Below are 9633 nucleotides of genomic sequence, written 5' to 3'. Positions count from 1 at the left end.
ACTTGTCCTTTTGGTGAGTAGACAATTATTGGATCTTGCAATTAACAATTGCTAATATCGATAGTAAACAATATCCCCATTCTTGTATTTAGTAGGTTGCAAATACTTGTCCTGCAGGGTACTATTGGACAATTAACCTACTAGTATAGAGAATAATGGATTGTACAATCTATATAGCAGAGTTTCATTCGATGTGAACAACTGATTTCTGATTAATCTCGTCAATGTTGAAAGCTTGCATATACCTGCTGTGTTAAATGTAATTGCGCTCCACCGTTCACTTACTTTACATTATAAGATAACTTGTGTATGTTTAAAATACAGTTTATACAAACATGGTGATTCAATATTATGTAGGAGATATATATTTAACTATTCACATTCATGTCATTACCGGTATTTGGGTATGCAGTGTATTGGTATTAAATTAACTAAGTACTTGTGCAATTATTGTTACCACATATTAATCTAAGTGGTTGGATTCTTCTATACCCTCCTTCTATGTAACACTCCAAACCGGAGGTTCTGCGATAGATATAACTGTTAACGCTTCACTAAATCAGTGGTTCCACCCTAATGCAAGGAGACTGATTCTCTTATATATCGTAAATTATCATTATAGTTCATTTTCCATTCAACTCGGATAGATTAGTTAAAAATACAACAACATATGGGACACCATCGTCCCACACAACCCCCCTGGTTAAAAATACAACAACGATGGGGTCCCATATGTTGTTGTATTTTTAACTAATCTATCCAAGTTGAATGGAAAATGAACTATAATGATAATTTACGTTATATAAGAGAATCAGTCTCCTTGCATTGGGGTGGAACCACTGATTTAGTGAAGCGTTAACAGTTATATCTATCGCAGAACCTCCGGTTTGGAGTGTTACATAGAAGGATCCAACCACTTAGATTAATATGTGGTAACAATAACTGCACAAGTACTTAGTTAATTTAATACCAATACACTGCATACCCAAATACCAGTAATGACATGAATGTGAATAGTTAAATATATATCTCCTACATAATATTGAATCACCATGTTTGAATCACCATGTTTGTATAAACGGTATTTTAAACATACACAAGTTATCTTATAATGTAAAGTAAGTGAACGGTGGAGCGCAATTACATATAACACAGCAGGGGCCCGATCCGATATGCAGCGTCGCCCGCAAAAGACGGCGACACCAAATATTGCACTGGTTTGGTATCCTATATACGGCGTAACCTAGAAGTTACGCTCGTATATTTCATCCTTCGGCCGTAGTTTCTTGGCCCATAGAGTGATATACCAAACCTGCGCAGTTTGGTATCCAATATACAGCGTAAGGACTTACGTGGCAAAAATTGAGAAATCTTACTCCATTTTCACCTCGCCACAAAATGCAGGCGTAGTAAGCCTTACGCTGAGTATTGGAGCCCCGTAACTCCCTAAACTGCCTGCAAAATAGAACCTAACACCTAACGCATGCACAATGTCTACCTGTCAACCGCAATCCCCCACTGACATATCTAATAAAGTATTTAACCTCTAAACCGTCGCTCCCGGACCCCGCCGCCACCTATATTATATGTATTACCCCCTAATCTGACCCCCTACACCGCCGCCACCTATCTTCAATTTATTAACCCCTAATCTGACCCCCCTACACTGCCGCCACCTATAATAACTATATTAACCCCTAATCTGACCCCCCTACACCGCCGCCACCTATATTATATGTATTACCCCCTAATCTGATCCCCCTACACCGCCGCCACCTACATTAACTCTATTAACCCCTAATATGATCCCCCTACACCGCCGCCACCTACATTAACTCTATTAACACCTAATATGATCCCCCTACACCGCCGCCACCTATATTAACTATATTACCTCCTAAACCTAAGTCTAACCCTAACACCCCCTAAATTAATTATTATTTAAATAAATCTAAATAATATTAATAGTATTCACTAAATAATTTCTATTTAAAACTAAATACCTATAAAATAAACCATAAGATAGCTACAATATAATTAATAATTACATTGTAGCTATTTTAGGGTTTATATTTATTTTACAGGTAAATTTGTTTTTATTTTAACCCCTTAATGACCACTGACGTACCAGGTACGTCCTGCAAAAACTAGCAGTTAGTGACAATGGACGTACCTGGTACGTCAGTTGTTTAAGAGAGTGCTGGAAGCGATCGCAATTGCTTCCAGCAGCTCTCAGGGTATTGCAGTGATGCCTCGATATGGAGGCATCCTGCAATACCTTTTAACAAGCCTCCGATGCAGAGAGAGCCACTCTGTGGCCCTCTCTGCACCGGTATCAATGGTGCAGTGTTCCGGGGGGAAGGGAAGCAAAGAGGCGGCAGCGTGCGGGCGCGCGCGTGCACGTGGGGCGCGCACGTGTGCACGTGGGGGGCGCGCGTGCACGTGGGGCCCGCGCGCGTGCACGTGGGGCGCGCGCGCATATTAGCCACTGACACCAATGAAAAAAAAAAGTTCAAAACATAAAAAAAAAATATATATATATATAAAAGGATCTGGGGGGGGGGGTTGGGGGTATTGAGGGGGGGCTGCTACACTACAGAAAAGTTTATAAATATTTTTGGGGGCAAAATTTATAAATATTTTTGGGGGCAAAATTTATAAATATTTTTGGGGGCAAATTGGGTACTGGCAGACAGCTGCCAGTACCCAAGATGGCGGCAATTAAGTAGCAGGGAGGGTTATAGAGCTGTTTGGTGGGGGATCAGGGAGGTTGGGGGCTAAGGCAGGGCTCCATTACAGCAGAATACATTTTTAAAAAAAATAAAATAAAAAAAACTCCTTTTATTTAGTACTGGCAGACTTTCTGCCAGTACTTAAGATGGCGGGGACAATTGTGGGGTGGGGGAGGGAAGAGAGCTGTTTGGGAGGGATCAGGGGGTGGGATGTGTCAGGTGGGAGGCTGATCTCTACACTAAAGCTAAAATTAACCCTGCCAGCGCCCTACAAGCTACCTAATTAACTCCTTCACTGCTGGGCATAATTCACGTGTTGTGCGCAGCAGCATTTAGCGGCCTTCTAATTAACAAAAAGCAACGCCAAAGCCATATATGTCTGCTATTTCTGAACAAAGGGGATCCCAGAGAAGCTTTTACAACCATTTGTGCCATAATTGCACAAACTGTTTGTAAATAATTTCAGTGAGAAACCTAAAATTGTGAAAAATTTAAAGGTTTTTTTTATTTGCTCGCATTTGGCGGTGAAATGGTGGCATGAAATATACCAAAATTGGCCTAGATCAATACTTGGAGTTGTCTACTACACTAAACTAAAGCTAAAATTAACCCTACAAGCTCCCTACATGCTCCCTAATTAACCCCTTCACTGCTGGGCATAAAACACGTGTGGTGCGCAGCGGCATTTAGCGGCCTTCTAATTACCAAAAAGCAACCCCAAAGCCATATAAGTCTGCTATTTCTGAACAAAGGCGATCCCAGAGAAGCATTTACAACCATTTGTGCCATAATTGCAGAAGCTGTTTGTAAATAATTTCAGTGGGAAACCTAAAGTTTGTGACAAAATGTGTGAAAAAGTGAACATTTTTTTTAATTTGATCGCATTTGGCGGTGAAACGGTGGCATGAAATATACCAAAATGGGCCTAGATCAATACTTTGGGATGTCTTCTAAAAAAATATATACATGTCAATGGATATTCAGGTATTCCTTACAGATATCAGTGTTCCAATGTAACTAGCGCTAATTTTGAAAAAAAAGTGGTTTGGAAATAGCGAAGTGCTACTTGTATTTATGGCCCTATAACTTACAAAAAAAGCAAAGAACATGTAAACATTGGGTATTTCTAAACTCAGGACAAAATTTAGAAACTATTTAGCATAGGTGTTTTTTAGTGGTTGTAGATGTGTAACAGATTTTGGGGGTCAAAGTTAGAAAAAGTGTGTTTTTTCCATTTTTTCCTCATATTTTATAAAAAATTTTATAGTAAATTATAAGATATAATGAAAATAATGGTATCTTTAGAAAGTCCATTTAATGGCGAGAAAAACGGTATATAATATGTGTGGGTACAGTAAATGAGTAAGAGGAAAATTACAGCTGAACACAAACACCACAGAAATGTAAAAATAGCCATTGTCATTAAGGGTAAGAAAATTGAAAAATGGTCCGGTCATTAAGGGGTTAACTAGGTACAATAGCTATTAAATAGTTAATAACTATTTAATAGCTACCTAGTTAAAATAATTACCAAATTACCTGTAAAATAAATCCTAACCTAAGTTACCATTACACCTAACACTTCACTATCAATAAATTAATTAAATAAACTACAATTATCTCAACTAAAATACAATTAAATACACTAAACTATATTACAAAAAAAACAAAACTCTAAATTACAAAAAATAAAAAAAGATTACAAGAATTTTAAGCTAATTACACCTAATCTAAGCCCCCAAAATAATAAAATTTCCCTACCCTAAACTAAATTACAAAAGTAATCAGCTCTATTACCAGCCCTTAAAGGACCAGTAAACACAGTAGATTTGCATAATCAACAAATGCAAGATAACAAGACAATACAAAAGCATTTACTCTGATTTTCAAATAAGTAGTAGATTCTTTTATAATACATTTCAAAGTTATGTAAATTTCCACTCCCCCTGTACCATGTGACAACAATCAGCCAATCACAAATGCATATACGTATAGTCTGTGAGTTCTTGCACATGCTCAGTAGGAGCTGGTGACTCAAAAAGTGAAAATATAAAAGACTCTGCGCATTTTTTTAATGGAAGTAAATTGGAAAGTTGTTTAAAATTACATGCTGTATCTGAATCATGAAAATTTAATAAAACCTGAGTGTCCCTTTAAAAGGGCCTTTTGCGGGGCTCTTTTACTTGTAAAAAAAAGAACAACCCCCCCATTACAACCCACCACCCACACACCCCTACTCTAAAACCCACCCGATCCCCCCTTAAAAAAACCTAAGTCTAACCCCCAAGTGGTCCTTACCTCTCCTGAAGACCGGCGGAGAAGGTCCTGTTCCAGGCGGAGAAGTCTTCTTCCAAGCGGCGACCTCTTCTTCTTCCAGGAACCAGCCGGCGCGGAGCGGAGGAGTTGAAGACCGATGACCGCAGAGCTGAAGACCGTCCACTCTGGAACTGAAGACCGGCGATGCTGGAACTGAAGATCGGCGACGCTGGAACTGAAGACCGGAGCCATGGAGCATGGAGGATCCTCTTCATACGATCTCCGCTGTACACTGAATAGGAATTCAAGGTACGCGATTAAAAATGGCGTCCCTTGAATTCCTATTGGCTGATTTGAGCCTTCAAATTCAAATCAGCCAATCGGATGAGAGCTACTGTAATTCTATTGGCTGATTTGAATAGCCAATAGCTATTTTTGGGAGGCGTGTTAGACAGTTACGGGATATTTTATACTTTAGTTAGTTTTTATAGGCGGCGGCAGTTTCTAAAGTGCCGTAAGTCACTGGCGACTCCAGAAATTTGTACTTACGCTTATTTCTCGACATCGCTAGTTTGTCCGACTTACGGCACTTTAGCAACTGCTGGCGCCGTATATGTGATTACTCAATGTGCGAGGTCAAACTACGGGCGGCGCAGGTTTCCACGTTTGCGCTGAAACCTGCGCCGTATATCGGATCACGCCCCAGGTATATGCAAGGTATATCGATACCAGCAAGTGTTAATTGCAAGATCAAATAATTGTCTACTTACCAAAATGTATCAAACAAGCGCCAACCCGTAGCACTAGTATTTACAATCAGTAAATGTATACACAATATATCAGGAATAGAGTACGACAATAGTGACACCAATATATACAATATGCAACAAGAAATAAAGTACAACCACATTGATACCAGTGATTGTTAACCACAACGCCTCACAACTGTCAAACTTATTCATATGCATTTATCGCTCAAATAAAGCGCTACTCTGCAGTACAAGTATTTACAACCTACCAATGTATACACAATATATCAAGAAATAAGTGCAACATTAATGCAACTGAATTACACAGGGGGGTAAAAAACGTAGAATCAGCTGCATTATTGTTAAACCTAATGAAATATATGTAAACTAATTGCGGTGTTACCTAATACTTATTACTGTTTAGTAATAAACAGCAAGACGAATAGTGGACCATACAACTAAATACAATATCAAATTATTTTTATATGATTATCCTCACCCATCCCAAGTAGATATAAACCCAATTTACCTTTGGTTGGTTTATGTGTATCAACTATCCTTCCTTGTACTTAGGGAGTATTAATTAAGAATAATTTAACTCTATACAAAGGAAGGGAAAATATGATATAATTCTAACATACTAGAGGCTGATAAGATATAATTAACACGCATAGCCTACCTGTTACTTGCTACCCCAATAAGTGGAGATTGTTTACTAACTATTAGTGAATCCTGATATGATTTTCATGTGATAAAGGCCAACCAGTATCAAGCGGGTCTCATTGTTTACTCTTATATCCTAGCAACTCAGGATAGAGTAATTTTAAATTGTTTGTGTTCACCCATCTTTTAAGTGTTCAAAAAAAGTTACATTTTAAATTTTAAAAAAAATTGCCTCTATGATCAGTTTGGGCAAAGAGTGCTATACAAGCATTTCTTTCCAGGGAATCCAATCCCATTTGTTTACAGAGTTTCAAACCAAATGCTAGCACCACTCCTTACGAGGGAATAATAATTGATACTGATATATAAAGTATCTTATAAAATAAACATATTAGAGGAGCTTGCCTTTATAGTGCCCTTGCTATTGTGTGTGTAGTGTATGATCTCTGGAGGACCTGTCATAACATATATGAAATTATTAAACAGTAGAAAACCTGATGCCTAAAAATGAGGCATAATTAGTGACAGACCAAGATCTGGACTTTTTCTTTAATGTCAGCTCAGATCTGTACTTTTACATCCGGATGAGATAAAGACGTGTGAGACCAAACCTTAACCCCATTCTAAAACTGAGCAGAGATAAACCAGAATATCCATATTAAAATTAATCAATAACCAAGTTTTTTAAAAGCTCATGGTATGAGAGGAAATGGATGAAATGTAACCCAGAGTAAAGCATCTACTTCAAACACTTCAAGAATGGCAAAGCTAATGACAAATGCTGTTCAGCTGGGGACTGCACTTTGTTTTGCTACTCATTGTTTTAATTATAAAGAATGACATTACACAATGTGGACCTTGAAACAAACAAACAAAAAAATCCTGTCACACAGGTTCTGAAGAGTGGCACCAGACATAGCAGAGTGATCCAAACCTTTCAAGGTAATACAGAATATAAAAAGTAAAGTCGTTTATTTAAAGATATAAAACTAGAAAATACCGTAGCTAAAATAATCAGATTACAATTACTTGCAACACTGGTGGCCAAAAAAGAAATGTTAAAAATAATGTTATCGGAGCACTAGAGGGCAGCACTATTTCCTGCTATGTAGTGATCCAGATGCCTACATTTGCTTCCAAATTAAAGCACTTGCCTTTTCAGCCTGATCATAAATCCAATAAAATAATGCATGTGCCTGCTTGATGCAAGGAAAAGACCAGAAAAATGGTAGATCGAAAGTTGGGAAGGAGTTCTATACCCACCTGAAAGTTAGTTTTATATTTTGAGTATTCTGGCTGGTCCCCAGTATTTTGGTGGATGCTACAAGGGTAAGCCATAATAGGCTCCCTTATACATTTAAATGGTTAAGTCTATCTGGAAATATGTACTACTGCAACATTTTTCTAAATCTTACAAATGCAGCCTGTTTGAGATATTTTTCCACTAATGGTCTAAAAAGCCTCAACAAAAAATGTAATAAATTAGGCTCAAATATGCTGTTATAAAATGTATATTCAGCTCAAATTTAGCAAGCGAAGCCTTAATCTCATACCTTTAATGACTTCACATGCACACCTGGGAAACAGCTGCATAAACTAAAATGTGCTAAAGATAGGTGGGGACAGAGTGAACTGGTATTTAACAATTCTGATAGCAAAACAATTTTAACATAAAAAATGAGCAAACATCTAATAAACATAAATGTGTTTTTATTTTTGATAATTTGCTTTGTTTTCAGTAACCAGTATAATGTCAATCCTTGTCAAAGCGCACACTAAAAAAATTCTTGTAAATAATCATTTAAAAGAAACCCAAATACTTAAAGGGTCAGTCAACAACAGAATTTTTGTTGTTTAAAAAGATAGATAACCCCTTTATTTCCCATTCCCCAGTTTTGCATAACCAATACAGCTATAATACACTTTTTACCTCTGCGATTACCTTATATCTAAGCATCTGCACACTGCCCCCTTAATTCAGCTTTTTGACAGACTTGCATTTTAGCCAATCAGTGCTTACTCCTAATAGGTAACTTCACGTGCGTGAGCTCAATGTTATCTATATGACACACATGAACGTATGCCCTCTAGTAGTGAAAAACTGTCAAAATGCATTCACATAAGAGGCGGCCTTTCAAGGTCTAAGAAATTAGCATGTGAGCCTACCTAGGTTCAGCTTTCAACTAAGAATACCAGGAGAACAAAGCAAAATTGGTGTTAAAAGTAAATTGGAAAGTTGTTAAAAATGACATGCCCTATTTGAATAAAAGTTTATTTTGGGGGGGGGGGGCAGAGCCGGGCCACGCAGGGAGATGGCCGCACACTGAAAGGGCTCCTATCTCCTTTGCCAGCAAAAACTGCCTAACCATCGTAAAAACCCTAGCTACCACTATTTAAAACAAGAGCCGGACCGAGAGGAGACCAGGGCATAACACCCGAGTCTTAAAAAAGTGGGGGCGCGACTTATATGTATTAGGTGATCACTCATCTCCTGCACACCCCGGAGGCCGCAAGCGGGGAAGGGCGCAGCTGTTTGCCTGAGATCAACGCACCTCACAAAGACCACGACAGGATCATCTGTAGACCGGATCCACTTTTCCTCTGGACTGGAAGCTACCGGGATCAGAGAGTCAGATTGAGCACATCCAGCAGGGGGTCACTCGCGACCGCACCTTAACTGAAGAGGGAGCGCACATGAGGTAAATACAGCTCCACATCCCAATAATAAAACACCCTGCTGACTGGCTTTCAGAGAGGGTCTAGGGGTCTGCGATTAAGGGGAAAACACTCACAAAGCCCCTATAACCGGCCCAGCTGCCTCAAAGTACACATACAGATCCGGATCAGGCTAAAGAGACAGGGTGGACCCGCTAGGCCTCAAAACAGTTAAGGGAACCGCATCTCAGACTGTACATACACGTGGGCTCCTGAGTTCCAACTTTGCTGAGCAGTCTACAATCTCCCTTTTAGAATCAAAGGCACTCAGTCATTTTATATCTTTATCAGTGCCACCTCAAGTTTTTTAACAAAAGGGAACTGAAATATATCATCTTTTTTTTTTTTTTCTTTCCTCTCCCTGGAAATAATACACAGCAGAAACAGTACACAACTTTAAGCAAAACACTTTATTGCTCTTCCCAAGTGCTTCTGCTATATGTGATGCCTTGCAAGAGATAGAGGTAGTCAGGGAAATCTGGGCCTACTAACTCCCTTAACCAATATCTTAAACCTGT

Source organism: Bombina bombina, chromosome 5, assembly GCF_027579735.1.
Source record: "Bombina bombina isolate aBomBom1 chromosome 5, aBomBom1.pri, whole genome shotgun sequence".
In the NCBI taxonomy this organism is placed as follows: domain Eukaryota; kingdom Metazoa; phylum Chordata; class Amphibia; order Anura; family Bombinatoridae; genus Bombina; species Bombina bombina.
This window is presented reverse-complemented; position numbering follows the sequence as displayed.